This window comes from Nannospalax galili, unplaced genomic scaffold (genome assembly GCF_000622305.1).
Source record: "Nannospalax galili isolate Female #2095 unplaced genomic scaffold, S.galili_v1.0 scaffold390, whole genome shotgun sequence".
Lineage (NCBI taxonomy): Eukaryota > Metazoa > Chordata > Mammalia > Rodentia > Spalacidae > Nannospalax > Nannospalax galili.
The window spans coordinates 738,230-759,285 of NW_008330777.1; the positions used below are offsets into that span (position 1 = coordinate 738,230).

The 21,056-nt window shown below is 39.8% G+C and overlaps 1 long non-coding RNA gene across 1 annotated transcript in view; it reads right to left on the reverse strand.

The window, feature by feature from the left end:
• Window positions 1–20,775, reverse strand: part of LOC115067523 — a 22,394-nt gene extending 1,619 nt beyond the window's left edge. The window contains exons 1-2 of the long non-coding RNA XR_003846928.1: window positions 20,601–20,775; window positions 14,387–14,586 (exon numbers count right to left, since the gene is read on the reverse strand). This is a non-coding gene — a long non-coding RNA (uncharacterized LOC115067523). The remainder of the gene's footprint in view (window positions 1–14,386; window positions 14,587–20,600) is intronic.
• Window positions 20,776–21,056: the final 281 nt, after the last annotated feature.

Consider the following 21,056-nt stretch of genomic DNA (forward strand, 5'->3'; position numbering starts at 1 on the left):
TGCAATGCCCGAGGAGGTCAGAAGAGGCTGTTGGATCCCCTGGGACTGGAGTTACGGATGGTTGTTAGCTGCTGTGTGGGTGCTGGGATTCAAACCCAGGTCTTCTGCAAGAACAACCAGTGTTCTTAACCTCTGAGCCATCTCTCCAGCCCCAATCACTATATTTTTTAACACACAATAAAACTTCTTTGTTTAAAGTAGGTAGAGACACCATCATTGCCTCTGATGCTTTCTCTTACATACTACTGAATGTGGAAATAAGAAGACATAGGGTCAATAGCGAATTTATTTGGGACTGCTTCTGGATGTAATAAGAAATCTGTGTTTCTTGTAAATCTTGTCAATAAATTGGTCTTGTATCCTCAAACCAAATATGCTTCAATTTTCTAAACCACTGGTAAGGATTGAATGATGAAGATGTATTATACCTTGAACTTGTTTTAGTTCTAAAAAATTAAGTAAATAGAGATAATACTGCTTCCTTTCTCAATTTTGATAAGTTTCTTTTCTTTTATACTGTGTTAGGGAGCAAGGGGAGTGACTGTTCTTTTGTCAATTCTTAAATTTATCTTTGCATAGCTCTTGAAATTGAGGACATATATTATTTGTAGATGTCAAGACTGTAAGCTTGTAATCAGTGTAATATGGTGATATGTCACACAGCGGAGACCTGTTCAGACTTCCTTTTCTACATAATGGTGCACAGTCAGTAATATGGGATATTAGGTTAACTGGTGTTATTTTGCTATTCAAGCCTGGCATGACAATCAATTTCCCATTGATCTGATTTAGATATTCTATGCACCAGAAAGTACATAACTAAAGAAAAGGATTAAAGTGGTAATTAATATGATTTCTGTTCTCAGTCATTCTTCTTAGAAACCAATAAATATTTGTAGAAAAGTGAACTCCCTCTCATCAGATAAAAATTTCATTTTGTACAGTGAGTTTTATAAGCCTATATATAATATATATTTACTATTCAAGAAGCAACCCATCAGAATTATAGAATATGATTTGTCTAATGATGTGATTATTGATTGAAATGTAATTTAGATTTTAATTCTCTTTTACTTATTTTCTTTCTGTTCACAAGTTTTTCTCATGGTGTTTTCAAGAAAACAGCATAGGAAGAGTTCTTTACATTTGGCCCCTTGCCTTGGTCACTTATGGTATGATTATAACCTTCCTCACAAGGAAGATTAACTATTTAAAAACTCACTTCCATGTGCCATGGGCCCACCCAAAGCACATCTTCTATGTAGAAGACAGATCTGTGATTTTTTTTTCAAGCGATGTAGGAAGAGATAACAAAGCTCTCCAGTGCATGGCATTTGTTTCCTTTTATTTCTTTTCTGCAAGCATTCTTGGATTGCACATCCTTTCAGAGATGCCCTGGTTTTGGAAACACTGCAATTATGCTAATTAAGTCAAATGATTTAGCAAATAGAAAATGCTTAGAATAGCTCCTGGAACATTAGACGTTCTCTCTACATACTAATTAATTATATTACAGGCCCCCAATGCCTTTCTGAAATCGTTAGTTACATTTTTTTTGAGACAGGGTCTCCCTGTAGACTCAGTTGAGCTGGAACTTGTTATATAGATCAGGCTGACCTTGAAATCACAGAGATCCACCTATCTCTGCCTCCTGACTACTGGGATTAAAGATGTGTACCACCATGTCTGGCCACGTTTTTTAAAAAAATTTATTTTTGGTCTTCCTGAGGCAGGATCTCCCTGTACTCCAGCTGGCCTGGAACTCACTTTGTAGACCAGTCTGGCCTTAAACTCACAAAGATCTGCCTGCCTCTGCCTCCCGAGTGCTGGGACTAAAGGGATGCACCACCACACGCGGCACCACATGTGTTTTTTTAGATTCAGAATTATTTTGATTTCAAAATAGAAATAAGGTGGATATAGTATATCTTGTATAATATCTACAGTACCCCCAAATCAAATGCATTTGTATTTCTGCAGTGGTACACATGAACACTTAAACACAGTATATCTTGATAATAGTCTCAGATTAACTCAGGTGTGAGTTTGTCACTATTTTAAAACTTTTGAGTTTTAAAGCTTTATGAATCTTATAGTTGTAGACAAGGGATTATGAAATTATTAATTACCATAATCATTATCATCACTGTCATCATCATGAGTTTATTATAACTTATTTCTGAACTAGACCACCCTCCATTTTTGGCACTGAATAGAGCCCAGTCCCTTCTTTTATATTCTAGAGCATAATGAACATATGTCTATTAGTTGCATTGAAATCACCACCTTGGGGCTGGAAAGATGGCTCAGTGGTTAGGAGTGTGTACAGCTCTTGCAGAAGACCAAAGTTAGTTGCAAGCCCATATGTAAGGTAGCTCACAACCACCTATAACTCCAGTTCCAGGGAATCTGATGCCCTCTTTTGGACTCTGCAGGTACCTGTATTCATGTGCACACATTTACACACACACACGCACACACACACACACACACACACACACTTAAAATAGAGGACTAAAATGTTTAAAAATCACTGTTGTCCAAACCTACCATCTATATAATTTATAGATCTTTTTATTGATATGTTTTTCTTCTGATTATGGTCTCATTTTCCTGCCTCTTCATATGCCTGTTAATTTGTATTGGATACTTTTCCTTATGAATTTTGAATTGGCCAGTGTTGGATAATGTTGTAGTCATTGAAAGGATGTTGGACTTTAGGAGGCAGTTAGTTCACTTAATGATCAATTTCACACTAGCATGGCTCCTAGGCCAATGTTATTCCTACCAATAAAAAGTATGGGCCTTCCCTGGGTAATTCTGTAGCCTTTTGTACTATTTAGCTCTGTGAGTTGGGAAAGTTATTTAAACTGCCCAAACCTCATGTGGTGATTTGAATGAGGATTTCCCTATAGGCTCCAAGTATTTGGACATTTTGTCCACAATTGGTGGAACTGTTTTGGGAGGTTTTTGGAGGTGTGGCCTTGTTGTAGAAAAGGGCCAGCTTTGAGAATTCTTAAACCTTACCAGATTTCCAGTCACTCTCTGCTTCCTGTGCCTGCTTGAAGATGTGAGCTCTTGGCTTTCTGCTCCAGCCACCTCTTCCTCCATCCCTCCCCTGCCATTATAGACTCTTATCCCTCTGGAATAATAAGACAAACTCTTCCTTCTATAAGTTGCCTTGATCAAGGTGTTTATCACAGCAACAGAAAAATAACTAACACAATTTTCAGATTAGTAAATGAGAATGATATTCAGTTTATAGTGTGGAGATTAAATGACACTATGTGTCAAATGTTCTTCCCATTTAAGTTCTCAGTAAGAGAAGCCTATCATGAGCAGCATGTTCAGCACTAAGATACTGAAAGCTTTTCCTTTAAGATTGAGAGCAAGGCAGGAGGGTCCACTCTGTAACTTTGATTCAAGTACTTCTGGTACTCAAAGTCAAATCCAAAATAATTCAGAGAAAGTAGTAGCATATCCGAATTAGAAGTACAATTATCTTTGTTGGCAGATGACATAATCTTATATGTAGAAAATCTTAAAGAAAACTCATGAAAAGAAATAGTAAGTGAATTCCATGACATGGCAGAAGGCAAAATTGACAAGCAAAAATTGTGTTTCTACACGCTGACAAAAGAAAAATCAGAACGGGAAATTAAGAAAGCAATCCCATTTATAAGAGCATCAAAAAAGGACAGGATACTTAGGGATAACTTCTAGCAGTTAATCTATGCCCAAACTACAAAATGTAAATGAAAGAAATAAAAGAAAACACAGACAAATGAAAAGATATCCCATGCTGTTGTATGAACTTGTCCTCTGCCTGGCAAGCTAGACTGGCAAGCTGTGGACAGAAGCCTTCTTCTCAAGCTGGGATTCACCTGCTTGCTTTAATCATCACAAACAAATTTTTCATAGGAGGGGAGGGGCAGAGAGAGTCAGTCGTGCCTTCTATTCAACCAGCTGGCCCAAGTGGTACATGGGAGATATACTAAAGATAGGAACAGGGAAGCCAAAGAGAGGAGATGGCCTTTGCCAGCTGGGGCAGCTACCAAGAGGTCACAGGGCTGCAATGTAGAAGGGAGCCCACTGGTGCCCACACTTCTGTAAGTAACCTCCTTACCCTTCATTCTGTTGGAAGCCTAATAAATTCTCTAGTTCCCCAAACTGTAGTTTGGAGAAATTATACCTCGTTTTGTCATAAGGATGGTAGGAGGGGGGAGGCTGGACAGCGTATGTGCCTCCTAGAAGTAATTTTAGCAACACTTGCTCATGGATTTGAGGAATTAATATTATTAAAATATTATCCAAAGTCATCTGCATATTGAATGAAATCTCTATGGATATCTTGGTGACATCTTTTACAGAAATAGAAAAACAATTTTAAAACTCATATGGCACCACAAAGGCTCCTGAGTAGCAAATATAATCTTGAGAAATAGAAGCAAAACTGGAGGCAGCATAGTTCTGATTTCAAAATAAAAAGCTATAGTAATTAAAGCTGTATGGTACTGGTACAGACACATAGACCAATGGACCAAGATAGTCCAGAAACAAACCTGTGCATTGATGATCAACTGATCTTAAAAGAGTGTTGAGACTGCACAATGGAGAAAAGAGAATCCCATCAACAGGTAGTGTTATAAAGACTGATACCCACATGCGAAAGAATGAAAATGGACTTCTAACTTGCACCACATACAAAATCACCCATACTTGATTAAAGGTTAAAATGTAAGACCTCAAACCGTAAAATTCTCAGAGGAAACTGTAAGTGAAATACCTCATGATTTTGGCATTGTTTTCCTCATTATGACATGAGAAGCACAACCAACAAAAGCAAAAGCATAACAAGTAAGTGGAAATAGACCTAAGTGAAAGAACGAGCCTGGGCTGAGCAGATGGCTCAGCAGGTAGAGGGACCTGCCTCCAAGCCCGATGACCCGAGTGCAATCCCTGGTGGCAGGGGAGAACAGACTCCTGCCAGTTGTCCTCTGACCTCAACCACATGTCACACTAAGTAGATAACTAAAAATGTAATAAAAGTTAAAATAATTTTTAAAAGAAAAACCTTTAGCACAGCATAGGAAGAACTTAATAGGGTGAGAAAGCAACCACAGGATTAGAGAAAATATTTTCAACCTGTGTATCTGAGGAGAAACATACATAAGGAACTCACACAACTCAGCTGCATAAAACCAGATAACCCATTAAAAAAGGGGGAAAGGACTTGAATAGACATTTCTTCAAAGAAGACAAAAATGTCCAATGGCTACATCTAACATTTTCAGCATGACTGATCAAAAGGGAAATGAAAGTCAAAATCATACTGAGATATGACTCCACACCTATATTAGGATGGCCTTTATTACAAGACCAAAGGGTCAGACTTGCTGTTGAAGATATGGAGAAATTGGAGTCTTTGCCCAGTCTTGGTGGGAATGTGTAATGGTAAAGCTGCTATGGGAAACTGTATGAAGGTTTCTGAAAACATACACACACACATACACACACACACGCACACATGCATGCATGCACGCACACACACAAATACAATCACATGTGATCCATCAAAAAAAATACTTCTGGGTTTTTAACTCAAAATCATTTAAAATTAGGATCTTAAGATATTTGCATTTCCACGTTTAGCAAAGCAATATTCATATATGTAAAATAAATAAATGTAGACTTCTATTAATGAGTAAACAGGTAAAGGAAATATAATGGACTATTATTCAGCCTTACAAAAGAAGAAAATACTATAAAATGGAGGAACAATAATGAAGCTGGAGGATAGTAGACTACGTGAAATCCACCAGAAAACGAAGGAGAAAGATTACTTAATTCTACTAATACACAGTATCAAAAATAGTCAAACGCATAGGAACAGAGGAATATGGTTGTTTTCAGGGACTTGGGAGGGAAGAATGGGGAGCTGCTACTCAATAGATAGAAAGTGTCATTTATGCAAAATGAATCATTTCTGTGGACCTGCTGTATGCCGTGCCTGTAGTTACCAAAATTGCATTTGTTAAGATCGCATGTTGAATATCTTTACTACAATAAATGAAACACCTTCAACACGTGTAGTGATACCTTGTCTTGTTTATGTCAATTTGTTCAGCTTAAGAGTTCAATGGTAGAAAGATTAAAGTGTAAACAAGACTATCATCCATCATCTGAACATTCTGTCAGAGGACCTAATTTTTGCCCTTTCGAACATGCTTTGAAGGCACTGGTAGGAAATGCCAAATGGGCTGCCTTGTGAGTTTTGATGTTTTAAAAACTTTTCCAAACTTTTTAGCATAAACTTCAAGCTTTTGTTCAAGCATTAATTATGTTTGACTGGTGATATTTATCCATTAATTTTAATATGCATCACATTCTAAGGTAACTTTGAGCTAGCTGTTTTTCCAAGTTTTTGAATGTCAAATAATCCCCTTAGTCAGAAGCACAGGGGTTGAATTAATTTAAGAGCAATAGACTAGATCAGAACTATGGGAGTTTTAAAAAAGATTCTAACCCCCCGATTAGGATCTAGTCAAGGCTTAAAATATGCCTTGACTAGAGGTGTGGCTGAGATCTGGAAGAAAAGAAGCTGGAATTCAAATTACAGTTTGATTTATTTATTTTGTGTGTGGTAGGGGCATATGGATGCCATGGTATGTTATGCTTGGAAACAAATGCCTTTGTCAGTGTGGCATCTTGCTAGCCTGGAATTTCATTATTAAACTACTCAGTAAACATTAACTGTACTGTGATTACAAGTTCCTCCTTTCTGTGTTGTTAATGGCTACAGAATAACTGGTTCACTAAACCATAACATAAATATTCGAAATAATGCCAGATTTTCCATGTTCTATAAATACTCTAGAATATCCTAAGGTCTCAGTTGGAAGGGCCTCTCAAGGTTGATTTGTCATGTCTCTTCAGTTTAGAGATGAGAAAAATAATGTATAAATGAAGTGACTTTCCAAAAACATCACCCAGTTATGACAGGACTGGGGCTCTTGATTTTTGGTTAAGATGATGAGGAAGAATGCATCTATAGCATTCAGTAGAGTTCCAGAGGTGTTTTCATAATTAAAGTAGAATATGCGGGGCTGGAGAGATGGCTCAGTGGTTAAGAACACTGACTGCTCTTGCAGAGGACCCGGGTTCGATTCCCTGCACCCACATGGTGGCTACAGTTTCCAGTTCCAGGGGAATCCAAAGCCCTCTTCTGACCTCTGCCTTGGTGCACTCACATACATGCAGACAATATATTCATATACATAGAATAAAAATAATAAATATAATATGAAACAATAAATAAAATATTTAAAGTGAAATATGCAAAGTACTTTGGGTCCCCAGAGGAGTGTAATAGATGTGTGAAAGTGTTTGGTTTGCTCAGAAGGCCAAAATGCCAGTTTTATCTAAACACAGTATAAATTATTTTTTGTTGCTATTGTAATTTGTCAAATTTCCTAATTTTCTAAATAATTTCAAGGGGAGGGAGGGAGGGAAAGAGGGGGAGAGAGAGAGTATGTTACTGTTTGATGGGGGGAACTCAGAAATTGGGAAAAGTTCAAGCTAAGTTGAGAAGGAAGAGAAGGGAGAGCTCCCAGGTTGAGCCAAAGCTGTTTGCAGAGGCTAGAGATGTGGGTGATGGAGATAGTGGGGGCGTCAGCAGCTATGAATCAGCAAAACAACTTTGAAATCAGAAAGGGAAGGGGTTTTAACCTTTCTTATTAAATACATAGCAAAATTTTCAGAAAGGATGTCATCACGCCTTTTTGAAGATGAGCAAATACATACTTAGTAAACAGCCAAATGATACAGTAAGGAACTGAGAAGCAGAGGCTCAGATCTGGGCCTCTTAACCCCAATCCACCATTCTTTCCACCAGTTTATGCTATCAGTGAGGGAATGAGTCACCAAAGACTCCATTCCCCTTCTGATCTCAGTGACAGGCCAAGGTGACTGAGGGTAAACACTGCTTCAGGTAAACATCTGCACTCACTCATCCACCTCACATCCACGTGGCTTTGCAAGGTCTTCCTGTCATCCAGTGAGGTCTATTTCTCCACCCCTTAAATCTGGCCTTGGGACTTACTCTGGCTACTAGAATACAACACAAATGATGGCACGTCAGTATGAAGCCCAGTGACGAGAGGCCTCGTGAAAAACCTGCTTTGGATCGCTGTCTCCATAACCAGGAAACATCTGGGCTAGCCAATTGGGAGATGAGATGCCACTTAGAGTGTATTCATGACAAGAATGGCCTTCCAAAAACAGCCAGCTCCTAACCAACATGCCAACTAACAGGAAACATATGGGCAAGTCCAGTGCAATCAGTCACGAGCAGCTGGAGCAGCGGACCTGAGCAGTTCACCCAGGAACTATTATTTTAAGCCATTACATGTTGGGATATTGTGTCTTTCAGTGAATCCTAGCTGATACAAGGGAGACCTTGCATTTCCAGCTACACCGAGGATTAGGTGATTGGAGCAATCCATAAAGATGTACCCAAACAGTATATAGTCCTCCATGTGTACCTGTGGGACTGGTTCTAGTCCCTTGTAGATACCATAATCTACAGATGCTCAAATTCCTAATGTAAAATGGGACCAATGCATAGCCTCCTGTAAACTTCAGGTTATCTTCAGAAGACATTTAATACCTACACAATGTTAATGTTATATGAAATAACCATTATGCTGCATTGTTTACAGAATAGCAAGAAAAATACCAGCATATTATATTGCTTTAGGAAAATGACAGGAATAGGCTCTCCTCTAGGATCTATGACCTCTCCAGCCATGGGTATTTGGTTAGGTTTACAGTACCAGGCATGAGTTCCTTTCCACTGAGAGGGCCTTAAATTCAAACAAATAGCTGTTCATTACCCCCAAGATAAAAGTGCCACTATTGTACCACTGAGGATATCCTGCTGGATGATTCGCTGTGGGTTATAGACTTTACAGTTGGGTAGAACTACTGATTGCCTTTTTTCCCTTGGCAACTTGCATAGTACATTCTGATACTCTGAGAGCTGGTCCTCAAGGAGGAAGCTTCCAGGTCAGTTCCAGTTTGATTCCTCTAAGCTCTGTATAGGAAGTATATGGTGTCTTCAGCAATAGGGTCTTACCTTCAAGTTCTGGGAGGCAACCAAGGGCTGAGGCAATAGTCTATATCTTTTGGGAGTCTCTTAGACTCACCTGAACAACAACTTGAGGGGAGGTTTCTCATGCATGGCACTGGGGTTTTTGTTAGCTATTCTACAACTCTTGGGGGGAGCACTATCATCCCATGTAGCATAACTCCATTTAAACTGCATATATATATATTTATATGCATGCACATATTTATTTATAAGGAAGCTTATAATATGTTTTTGGGGTTTCAGACATCTTTAGTGTTTTTTATCTCTCTTTCCTCCCTCTCCTTCTGTATTACCCTTCGTCCTTACTCCCCAGTTAAAGTTCCACCTCACTTTTCCCATTTTCCCCCTTGTTAGGGCCTGTGAGAGCACTGACTGCTCTTGCAGAGAACCTGGGCTTGATTCCCAGTACCCACGTGGCAGCTAACAACCATTCATAACTCCAGTTCCAGGGGAATCTAACACTCTCTTCTGACCTCTGTGGGCAGTGCATGACCTGTGAGCACTTACATATATGCAAGCAATACACTCATATGCATAAAATTAAAATAAATAAACAAAATATTTTTTAAAAAAGAAAGACAAGAGGAGTACTTTTCTACTGCGGAAACAGAAAAATTGTTAGGGTTTTGAGTTGAGAGCAGGACAAACTGTCTCTGAACTCTGTCTCCACAAGTCTCGCTTCCTTCCTGAGCAGCCATCCTGGGTGACAGACCCACCTTCTCAAAGTCAGTTCCAGACACCAGCCTATCTGCAGACACTGCCAAGCTTGGACTTTGGAGGTTCGGATTTCAAGAAAGCCAGGGAAAGTCATCTATGAGCTATATGCAAGTGAAAATTCCATATGGTTTCTGACTTAAAAAAAGTAAAATAATATTTTTTAAAAACTCTGTCTTCTGCATTCCAACTTGTTTTCTTAAAGTATAATCTCGCCTTGTGGTTACTCACTAAAGGAATGTATTTTAAAAGGTCTCCTTTGAAAATAAAAGGCTATTCAGTCAGACTTTTGGTCTGTGTCAGCAAGTATGCTCCCATAACGTTTGCCAGCAGGCTGTGGGTGTGGAACAGCTTCAGACCTGACTCAGAGAGGAGATGAAGAGGGATTTTGACAGCTACATTTTATATCTGAATAATGTTGAAAATATCTAGATAGATAATAATGAACTTGTTTTTGTAAGCCAGATATTTGGCAAATTATTCCCCAGTTTAACTCATTGAATTTCTCTATAACTAAAAGCATGAGTTTATTATCCCTCTGTAAAATGGGATAATAATGCCAAAGTGATTTAGGAAGGTGCGTTGGGTTCATAATAATAGCTAATATTTATTGAGCTGGGCACAGCATTAAACATAGAACATTTGTCATTGTGTCTGAAACATTACACGTTGGAGTCTATTTATTATGGCATTTGGTTCTACCCCAGTTGACATTGTCAGCAAGAATAAAATTAAGACCTGGATGGGTCTTATTGTCTGTAATGGCCTAAAAAACCCCTACCTCTAGGAAGAAAGCACGCACTAGGGGCAATGGAGTGGAAAGTTAAGATTGTGGTCTTCCATTCCAACACGAGTAACTCATTTAACCTCCCTGAGCCTTTGTGAACCCAGTGTAAAGTGGGGATGACAGTCTCCCTAAGGTCTTGTCAGGACTGAATGACACCATGACCTAAAGTGCTCAGTACAATTAATAGATTCTGATTTTTTTTTTTTTTTTTTTTTTTTTTTTTTTTGTCTTTTTTGAGACAGGATCTCCCTGTAGCCTCAGCTGGCCTGGAACTCACTATGTAGACCAGGCTGGCCTTGAACTCACAGATCTCTGCCTGCTTCTTCCTCCCACGTGCTGGGACTAAAGGTGTGCACCACCATACCTGGCTACAATTAATAGAGTCTGTAACAATAGCATCACAGCAGCAGTACACCAGCCAGTAGGGCAGAAGCATTCCACCGGCTGCTCAGAGCACTTTTGCTGAGAGTCCTTGGGATCCCTTTCTTGTCCTGACCTCACTGCTCAGCCTTCCTCTTTACAGAGCAGTCCTTCAGGTGTTAGAGAAACACCCCTCAGGTACCACTTCCTCCCACATTGCATCTAGATTTGATTAGATTTCCAGGCCCTGCCATTCTTCTTTCTGACCCAGGACATTTCTGTGTTTTAAATGTATCTGTCACCTACTGATTCAATCCTAAGAAGGCAGCATGCTTTCCCCTTTCCATGTTTTAATATGTACTCCCAATCACTAGTAAACAAGTAGCTACTTTCTCTCGGCCTCACACACTAACCACGGAAACAAAATTCAAGGTTCGTGCTGCCCACATCGGTGGGAGGAAGTGTCAATGAAGACTCTTTCCGTATTCTTGGATATTCCGTGGAGTGGGAATAATTCCCAGATCCACTGGCAACTGAAAGTAGCATTCAACGCTGGAGAACAACTCCACTTGAATTTTCTAAATCAGCTCCAGCAAGGACACCATTTCTGTGACTCTGTGACACTTCAGAGTGAGGAAGAACACGAAGCCACAATCTACAGTATTTATCTTGGAGACAGGATGATCTTAGGATCAGTCAACAACCAGGGAGACAGAGTTCCCTCAAAGGGGCAGAGTTCCCTTATCTGAGGCTGTGTCAACCTGAGGAGAATATATTCCTAAATTCTGCTGTTTTGCTTGCTGCTTGGGCTGCCAGCAGTTGTATAGCAGACTACAGTGCAGGCAGGCAGAGTTAAATCATTTCTTTTTCCTCTTCCATTTCATTCTCCCCTTCTGTATATCCCATCAGTGCCAGCTGAGTGTCACTGTCCAAAGGGAAGTGTCCCCTCCTTGTGTCATCTCATGGTTATTGCTGTTCAAACACTTCTGTCTCATTTTGTTTTAATATTTCTTGCTATGGACTACATAGCAGTTAAGAGGAGCTCTGATTACTCACTAAGGCAACCTTGCCCTTATTCCATATTTTTAAATCTCAAGTAAAAGCCCTTTGGCGCCTCTTGGGTCTATTCACTATGATTATAATCAGACTTCCAAGTTCATAAAAATCTTCTGTCACATTAAATTGCACTCAAGTGCACTATTTTTTACTTGACTAAATTGGCACTTATAGGTTGTAACTATACAACTGTTACAGTATTTCCTGGACTAACTTCCACATTTATTGTAGAATACTACAAATCATATTGTGTTCACAGTGATATCTTTAACTGCAATAGCACTTTAACTCTAATATGTCTGGCACCCCTAAACTTTTTCCTCCTATTTTAATTCTTTCCAGTATATGATGCAGAAAGGAGAGCAGGAACTACTGAAACCAGGGCTTGTAGTTCCCAAGAAAATATTATTGATTTAATTTTCTTCTGAATTGCAACTAAACCAAAGTTTTATTGGAATCTATCAGAATTCAAAGAAATTTAGGTACTTCCTTTATTTTGCTTGGCAATTTCTCAATGCTATAGCTTCGGATTTGGCTGAATGCAACCTGCAGCCTGCTTTTGCAAAGACTCATTGGAATCCAGCTCTGTGTGTGTGTGTATGTGTGTATGTGTGTGTGTTGTGTACGCATGTGTGTGTATGCGTGTGTGCATATATGTGCTTATATTTTCTGTGGCTTTCTTCACATTATAGCAGTGGAGATAATAAATGAGGAAAGAGTTCTAAAATTAAAAGTGGGAAACCAGACCACTAATAAAAGTGTGTTCATCCATAGTGTTCACATATTGTACAACAAATAGGAAGAGATTTCCACTACTATGGACCCTCAGAAGCACCATGGAGCATTTCTCCTTCTACTTTAAGCATTCTTGTCCTGTTATAGCCATATCACTCACTCCTTCAATTCCAAAGAAGCCTTCTCTGGTCAGTTCATCACACACACACACACACACACACACACACACATACACACCCTTGCTTTGTCCCTTTGCAGACCCTTTGTCATGGTTTTCCTTCCTGACAGGTTCATTTGTATTTTTCCACCTCCCTCCACAAGAACGCAGGCCCTACACAGTCGAGGACTTTGGTCTTCTTTCCTTACTATCTCTCTAGTGTCTATGGTTATGAAACAGAAGCATGGTGAGACTGTGTTAATGGCCTAGATTCACAATGGAACTAACATCTAGCTGTCTGATCTTATGTAGCTTTCATCTCCCTAAGCTCAAATATAAAGCGGAGATCAGACAATTAGTAAGAATACAGGCCAGTACATCCTGGAATCTAATATAATAATATAATTTTATTGTACATATAGAGATATGAGTTTAGCAATCCTGGTGGGCACGCTACAGCTTTCAGAAGGTTTAGAGGCAGCCGTGGCTTCATAATTGGGACATAGAAAGCTGACTTTATTGACTTCTATAGCTTTACATTTAGAAATATACAGCATAAATGATATGTTGCCATCAGATTCATAAAATTCTCAAGATTCTTAAGATGATTTACTATTTTATCTTCAAGAAGAAGATAAAGAGCCAGGCGTGGTGGCACATGCTTTTAATCCCAGCACTCCAGAGGCAGAAGTAGGCAGATCTCTGTGAGTTCGAGGGCAGCCTTGTCTACATAGCAAGTTCCAGGCCAGCTGGGGCTACAGGGAGACTCTGTCTCAAAAAGACCAAAAATAATAAAAGAGGGACTGCAGTGATGGCTCAGCAGTTAAGAGCACTGGCTGCCCATACAAAGGACCTCGGTTCCATTCCCAGCACCTACATGATGGCTTACAATCATCCCTAACTCTAGTTCCAGGGGATCCGATGCCCTCTTCTGACCTTTGGGCATTGCACAACACAGGTGCACTTACATATATGCAGGTGATACACTCATATACAGAAAATTTAAAAAAATAATAATGAAAATTTAAAAAGAAGATAACGAGAAATCTATGGGTGGCTTAAATTAAAAAGAAATTTGAGGGATTGGAGAGATGGCTCAGCTGTTTAAAGCACTGGCTACTCTTACAGAGGACCCAGGTTTGATTCCAAGCACCCATATAGCAGCAACTGTCCATAACTCCAGTTCCAGGGGATCCAATACCTTCTTCTGACCTCTGTGGGCATTGCATGACATGGGTACACTTACATACATGCAGGCAATACACTCATACACATAAAATAAAAATAATAAAGAAATATAAATACAATATTTAACAAGTAGATATTTGAAAACCAGGTAAGCAGCGCTGCCAGGACCTAAAAGGCCCAGGTATGAGCAAGCGGGTTAAGAACCAAAGCACCGTGGCATGCCTTCCTTTCAGCTCACCCTTGTCTCTTCTTCCTCTCTGCTTCCTTTGCCTCTTTTCTCCATTTCTTCCAAGTTGAAGACTCATTTTTCTTTGCTTCTTCAAGCAGACAATAGTGGTTGGAATTCAGACTCTCCATGACCTTTCAGATGAACTACCCAACAACAAACTACAGCCACATCTCTTAAAGAGTGATCCCCCTGGAATGTCATGGCGGTGCCTGCAAAAAACGAACACAATTCTGAAGCATGACAAGTTCTTTTCAAGCTCCTTAAGCTTGTAGAGTTTAAGGAAACATAGAACTAGAACTAGAATTTATACCTGAATGAGAGAGAGAGAGAGAGAGAGAGAGAGAGAGAGAGAGAGAGATTAATTTTGATCAGCCTAGCTAAACATATGCTATTTATTGGGCCAGAGGGGCAAGAGTCCCAGAATATATGTAGCCACAGGGACCATATCTGGAATAGAACACTGTCCTAAAAATACAAATAACCAGGGCTGAAGAGATGGCTCAGCAGTTAAGAACACTGCCTGTTCTTGAAGAAGACTTGGTTTTGAATCCCAGCACCTACATGGCAGCTAACAACCGTCCGTAACTCCAGTTCCAGGGGATCTGACAGCCTCTTCTGTCTTCCATGGGCATTGCACAACACGGGTGCACTTACTTACATGCAGGCAATACACACATATATACATTTAAAAAAAATACAAATGACCTTTGCTAAAGTCACAGCCACTATGAAATACCCAGGAAGCTGGAGAATGGATTCTGGGATACTGCTATGAGAAAGGGTCACATTCCCAGAACCTTATATATCAACAGTTACATCAAAGAAACACAGGAAAATGACTACTACTTTCCCACCACCTTTCAAATCTTTCTGGTGCATTAATTGTCAGAACTGAATTCTCAATTCTCCCTTGTAAGGCTATCTGCAAGGGAGTCTAGGAGATACAGTTATAACTTTTCAACATCTTCAACCAGAAAGGTAGAATGGAAGTTGTCTGATCTAATAATATATAGTATCTTACATGCAATACTCTTTTTAATATATTTTAGGGATTCTTTGAGAAGTTCATACATGCATACAAAGTATTTTGATCATATTCTCTCCAACGGACACCTTTCCCTATCTCCCTAACTCCTCCTAGATCCCACCCTCCACCCCCTCCCAACTTCATGTCCTTAAAAAAAAAAAAAAACCACCAAGTCCAGTTTGTGCTGCCCATATGCTCATGGGTATGGGTCCATCTAGTGGAACAAGGTCAACCTACCAAGAAAGCTGATTCTCCTCTACCCCTGACCCAGTCCTGCAGCTATCAATCATCAATAGCTCCTCAGCTATGGGTGGAGTCCCTCCCCATTCCATACTGGAATGTTGACTGTCTTGATAATGTGCAGGTCTTGTGCAGACAACCACAACATCTATGAGCTTATGAGTGCAGCTATCCCACCATGTCCAGAGGAAGCTGTTTTGTCACAGTCCTCCCTGACCTCTGGCTCTTATAGTCTTTCCACCCCATCTTCTGCAATGGTCCCTGAGCCTTGGTTGGAGGGGAACACACAACACTCTAAATTACTGAATGATTTTTTTAGCATAGTCCACAAGAATCAATTCACTATGTGTTTAGAAAAGAAAATAAATCATACTTAAAAGCATTGTACTATCATAATAGAAAGCATATACTATTAGGACACTTTAGTTTGACTTATTTGCAGCAATGTTGTTAGATTTAAGGCACATTATCTAAATATTTGCCAGAGGCTGTCCAACCCTAAATACCCAAGTTCAATAATTTCAAATTCAGCTTTAGATATCACAATGCAAACCTAGATCTTATCCCAAAGGGCAAGCTTAGATTTTATCCCAAAATTTACATCCTGACCCTAAGGTCAGTTTGATCTTGGGACGTTGACTACCACATAGGCCATTAGATCTCTTTCTGATTCAAATTCACACATTCCATTCATACAACTCTACCAAGGTTAATCAACTTTATGATAACAATACAACACTGTAAACAGCATTTAACAACAAGCTTTATAGTCTCAAAAATCTTCTGGCCATTCCATTTCCATGAGTGTTTTTTTTTTTTTTTTTTTTTTTTTTTTTAAAAAAAAAAAAAAAAGAGACAGGGTCTCCCCATGACCCCAGCTGGCCTGGAACTGGCTATGTAGAGCAGGCTGGCCTCAATCTCCCATTAGATTTATTCTCCTGATTTCTAGTTTCCACCACACTCCATCCTAGAAAAAGGCGGGGACCGTCTGAAAATGGCTTTGATTTTATGTATTGATATGAATGCATTTGTCAACAAACAGTAGAAATCAAATTATGGTGACAGAAGCAAAAAAGGATTTATTTTTCTGACATAGAAGATATAGACAGATAGCCTGGGCCAGGATAAATCTTCCTTCAGGACCCCACTGCATCCCATCTTTCTGTTCTATTTTTACTAGATGTTCTGTGTATATTTTCATGATTATAAGATGTCTGATCCACTTTCAAGCCTTAGGTCATTTCCTAAGTGATTCTAATGCTGAAAGTCAGGTAAATACTGATTGTGGCAGCCATCGCATATTTTAAAAATACCACAACATACACAAAACTTAAGAAATGCAAACAGATGCACTTTCAAATACAAGAAACTTGGAAGCATATGCAAACGGATATCCTAATGCATTAAGAAAACAAATGTTTAAGAAATTTCAGTGGAAGTTGCTACATCCTAAATTTCTCGAGGTTGTGTCAGACACATCATGTACTGTGACTATCCTGTTGCTGGAGGAAGAAGCTGATGTTCAGAAATGCTAAATGACTTATAAAGGGCCACAAAGATCCCATCCCAGTGAGCAGAATTCCCAACTTCATGCTGAGCTCGAGGGTCAGGGGGTCCTTCCAACCTGGAACAGTTCCAGGGCATGCACCACACTATGATTTTTAGCATATTCTAAGGAAGGAGATATGCTTCATGAATTTTCTACTTTTGCATAGTGTCGTGGGAGTATAAGTTATTACATTAGTCTGGAAAGATACCCACCATTTAGCAATAAGATGAGTTGTGAATCTAATTTTAGACTTGATTTTTGTAGCCCATACATTATACCACAACATAATCACTGCCTTCATTAAAAAGTAAATTGAAGAAAATTGAAAGAGAATTAATTTAAGAAAAGTTCATAAAGTATGCCAAAGAGCTACTCATTTGCTTGTGTGACAAACCTACCCTTCTACAGAGCTCGGCAGGACAGCATCCCAAGCTAGACACAGGCTAGTTATTTCCTTGCTGGTATTTTTGCTAAAGTATTTCATTTTTAGTATTCATGCTCCCCCATTCTTATGGCCTTTCTTTGTTTTAGTTACAGTAAGATCTTCCTGTTTCCTTTACTAGTTTGCCTTATCCAAGCAAGGAAAGGTCTGTTGAGTATTTCTATGCACTTGTTGACCAGCTAATGACACTCTGCTGAAACACATTCAAATTAAGCATGACCTCATCTAGACATTTAGATTTTGTGTTTTACATTGAACTCTAAAGTGAAAGATTATTCCTGGTAAAGGAACTTTACATAAACAGGTAAGAAAATAAATGGAAAGAATGGGCAGAGGGGTCCTTAAAATTACAGAAATAGGCCTCTTCTGTTAAACCTAGATTATGCAAACCTAATTAGATACTTTTAGGCATTTGAGGAGGAGACTGGCAGGAAATGTTAATCTCTTCTTTCTTCTCCACATGACAGAGAGGTATTGATCTTCATCCTCTTCCAAACTGTCTTTTTTCATTGTCTTACAGGCTGTGTTCCCTGACTCTGTAGTATCAAGTGAAATCTGAGTTCGCTTATTCTGTCCTGACTTCACTCTGTCTCAGTAACACCGAAATAGGCGAGAGGTGACACACCTGTCTGTCCTGAGCCATGAGTTGCACAAGGTATGAATTTGTCTGGATGGAGCACAGTTCAGTTTCCCAAAGATGCCCAAGGATGAATTGCATCATAATTACAGGAGGTGCTTTTTTCAAGTACAGTCTTGGGCCTTGACACAGTTCCAGCTTTCTAGGGATTTTCTGCATGCTAACTTTTATGAATGCCCAGATGAAGAAACAGAGCTATAAAGTCAACATCTATCCACAGTCCCCTGGCTGCCTCTAGGCCTTCTCCTTTACCTCTAATTAGTTCTGTACCCAGTGCAGATTACTGCAGATCTCAAGTCTAGCAGGAGTGGTTTCCTTGGGTATTATTCTTTCCCCCACTTTCAGGGTCAAATCATATAGTGTGTGTGTGTGTGTGTGTGTGTGTGTGTGTGTGTGTTGTGTGCACGCACTGACATCAGACTGGGTTCAAACCTTGGATCCACCACTTACCCGTTGAAGGACACCCATTGCATCATCTTGGGGCTCCACTCTACACATGGGGATAAGAGTGCTTACTTCATAGGAGTTTTGTAAGGTTTAATTGAATTACTACATGGAATTGCTTAGAGCAATGCCTGGTGTATCTTAAGAACACAGTGTGTGTAGTGTTTAACCTTAACCTGACTAAACCCTACAAGGAGATTGCATCTTGAAGCCCCTTGTGGGTGGCTGTATCTATGTGCCTGAGCTTCTGTCTGATTCAGTGTGAGGGAAAGTCAAGCATTTGCCTCTAGGTTTGGCTTTTAAAAGCCTCCCAAACATGCTGTTCTCATTCTTTCCCATTTCAAGATCATATGGGTGGCAATAATGCCCTGGGTGACAACGGAAGGTCATGTGTTGAAGATGGCAGAGCTGCCATTGACATACTGAAGGAGAGGTGTATTGTCAATGAGGAGAAAACTTAAGTTTTGAGCCATTATACATTTTGGGGTATTATTATTATTATAGGAGAATAACAAAGTCTAGTTAATACACACTGTAAATCTTCAAATCATACCCCTGAGGCATAGACGACTTAGCTTTCTTTTTACAGTGGGAAAACTGAGGCTCAAACAAGGGGTCATTTTCTGAGGTTATACAAACTCCAAAGTCACCCCATGTGCTGGGTAGCTTTAGTGTCAACATACCTGGGTTGAGGGAGCTTCAGTGGGAGAATTGCCTTCATTGGACTGGCCTGTGGCCATGTTTGTGGGGCATCTTTTTGATTGTTGAGTGATGTGGGAGGGCCCAGCTCACTGTGGGTGGTGCCACCCTGGGCAGGTGGGCCTGTGTTGCATAAGAAAGCAGGCTGAGCAGGGGCCAGGGGAACAGGTCCATAAGCAGTGATCCTCCATGGCCTGTGCTCCAGCTCCTGCCTCCAGGTTCCTGCCCTGAGGCTACCTTGGGCTCCCTGATGAACTGTGACCTGGGAGTTGTAAGCCAAATAAACCCTTTCCTCCCCAAGTTGGTATTGGTCGGAATGTTTTGTCACAGCAATGGAGAAACAAACTAGGGCACCCCAGTCCACTCCTGCAAGGACTGCAGTATTACCCTCATGTTCTGTGGTGATCTGCCAGAATTTCAATATAGAATTCTCATCTCACTTTTACATGTTGAACAAGGAGGTAGAATGATAATAACTTCTATAATATTTTGAACCCAATACGAGTAAGAAGCCATGCATTGTAATGGCATTAGAGTCTGACAGAATATATTTTTGCTACTTCCTGATTTTGTGAACGCAAATGTTTCAATTTCTGTGGGCATCACCTTTCCCATCTGGAAGATCAAAAGAAAATTTTAAAAAATTTGCAACCAGGTATTGTTGACCACAGCACTTGGAAAGCTGAGGCAGGAGGATCAGGAGTTCAAGGCCAGCATGCGATTAAAAAAAAAGTATAAAAATGTATGTATGCCTAAGATGGCTCTGTTAACAGATGTTCCAGTTGTCTGTTTACATTTTCCCTTCTAAGCAGTGTACCTTTCTTTTCTTTCTTTCTTTCTGTCATCTTTTTGAGACAGTGTACCTCTCATATAGTGCTGTTCTCAAAAAGCATAGTCAGAGGCTGGAGAGATGGCTCAGCAGTTAAGAGCATTGGCTGCTCTTGTAGAGGACATGGGTTTGGTTCCCAGCACCCACATGGTATCTAGCAACCATTTATAACTCCAGTTCCAGGTGATCCACTGCACTCTTCTGACCTCCACACACATTGCATAACATGTGTGCACTTACATGCAGGCAATATACACATAAAATGAAAATAATGAAGTATTTAAAAAGTATAGTGGACTGGGTGTTAAATAATATTTTGTGAAGATTAAAAGAAATAATACATTTCATAAACTTACCAGAGTGCTTGGCCTTTAGTAAGTGCTCAATAAAATCGTGATCTTGCTCCTGCAGTGTTTGGGTGCTGTGCCCAGAGAAGCTCTAGCATTCCAGTCTTCCTCTTCCTGCAGTTGCCTATTACGTGATTTGTCTTGCTACTAACTTAAGTCATAAGCATCCTGCTCTGTTTTTTGTTTTTGGTTTGTTTTTTTTTTTTTTAAAGAGGAGGCGATTTGGGCTGCAGCCATGTTCTGGTTGGAGAAAATGAGGGCAGTTAATGGTTAGTGTTCAAAAACAACAAAGCTTTTTTAGTTGCCTAGCAACTGGAGTTAGGGAGTAGGCCGAGTGTGCAAGCATCGCATGAGGAAGAGAAAAACAGAGATGAATCTAAAGGAGAAATTTAATATCCGGGTCATTCCCAGGCGAGAGAGAAAGATTTACATAGCTCTGGTATTTATGAGTGTAGTTTGTTACAT